The sequence below is a fragment of the Nerophis ophidion genome, linkage group LG18 (assembly GCF_033978795.1).
Source record: "Nerophis ophidion isolate RoL-2023_Sa linkage group LG18, RoL_Noph_v1.0, whole genome shotgun sequence".
Lineage (NCBI taxonomy): Eukaryota > Metazoa > Chordata > Actinopteri > Syngnathiformes > Syngnathidae > Nerophis > Nerophis ophidion.
Window position 1 is genome coordinate 41,783,052 of NC_084628.1, and position 1,456 is coordinate 41,784,507.

The window sequence follows — 1,456 nt, forward strand, 5'->3', positions numbered from 1 at the left end:
ATCATCAAGTCGTGAGCCACATTTTTAAATCATTCAAGTTTATTTCACATAAAAATAGCACAGTAGACTTGTCCTGTTAATCGCTGTGACTTTGACTAAAATAATCTTGTTTTGTCACCAGAAAAATGGCTACAGCTGAAGCATCTGGTTTTGTTTCCAGAAAAAATAGTAACATTTCTGTATTTGTTTTCAGAAAGATGGCTGAAAATATCGGGTTTTGTTGCCCCATTTAGATTTAAAAAAAATATATTTCCATGTGTGTCCTGAGTCCTCCTTCAGCTTGTTAGTCGGTTTGTTTTTTGCTAAAATACTCACTAATAGTCACTAGAAAAATGTCTAAAAATATCTGGTTTTGTTGCCACAATTAGATTTTTTTCTCCCTAAACTTTTTTTTTTTTCATGCACACATCTGACTGCGACTCACTGAAAATGACACACAATCCACTTTTATGTCAGGAGCCAGCAGTTGGGAACCACTGGTCAACTGTATAACAGTTACTGTAATATTTCCATGTCTTTCCAGAGTGATTGACCACTTTGCAAAAATGAAAAGGAGACGTTACAGTTTACTTCACAGAAAATGATTCCCTGAACAGACACACAACAGTTGTTCATTTATTCTACGACTGTGGCTTTATTGTTTTGTGTATATTTTATAGTTTTGTGTGTCTGAAATAGGATTAGCCACATTGCCATAAATGGAAATAATTAAATAATATAAAAGAACCCAGAAATGTAGAGGTGCTTTATTTTTTGTTTTACTTTTGTAGATGTTAAATTTGCAGATAATTACTGCAATATATATTTCAAAAAGATTCATTGCTCTTCCTTTTTGCTTTTACCAGTAGCAGTTTAGAAGTCTGGAGTAAAAAAGTGCACAAGTAGGTCAAATGCATTAGTTAATTTCAGGTGGTTAATCAAAGATCCATACAACATCATCTGATATGATTTCATAGTTTAAAGCACTATTTATGTATTTTTTATGATAAATAAGTGCTAAAAATGTTTTTGCTTGCGCGCTTTGCACGCTCACATGAATTATTTGTGCCCCAGTATTAGGTCTAGTGATGCCTTGAGCTCTTATTTTGAAGGCGCAAAGAGCGGAAGTGGTGGCACGTTGCGGCGGAGCAGAGGTTTCGAAAATAAAATAAATAAAGTGGTCCTCGTGTTAAACTCGAGCGTCCGTGTTTGTTATTTTGTAGTTTTATACACTATAGGTGACATAAATAAACCCTCGGTTAAGTTACTCCATCTGTATATATATATTTTTTTACTTCTGTGTGAATTATAAATTTAGTTTTTTTGTAAAAAAAAACCCACCAATAATAATAATTAAAAAAAAAAAGACGAGTCATTTCCGAAATAAAACGTACACAACGCGTGCACGTCACGTGACACGCCGTGCGCGCTCACGTGATTGCTCTCCAGCCTCTTCTTCGCTTCCGTCAACTTTTTT

General features: G+C 34.3%; 1 protein-coding gene across 2 annotated transcripts in view; it reads left to right on the forward strand.

Annotated features, from left to right (window-relative positions):
• Positions 1 to 1,434: 1,434 nt before the first annotated feature.
• Positions 1,435 to 1,456, forward strand: part of mfsd1 (major facilitator superfamily domain containing 1) — a 39,035-nt gene continuing 39,013 nt past the window's right edge. For both annotated transcript variants that reach the window (XM_061878136.1, XM_061878137.1), the window contains exon 1: positions 1,435 to 1,456. This exon is cut by the window's right edge and continues 200 nt beyond it. The gene's annotated coding sequence lies outside the window, so the exon portion shown is untranslated.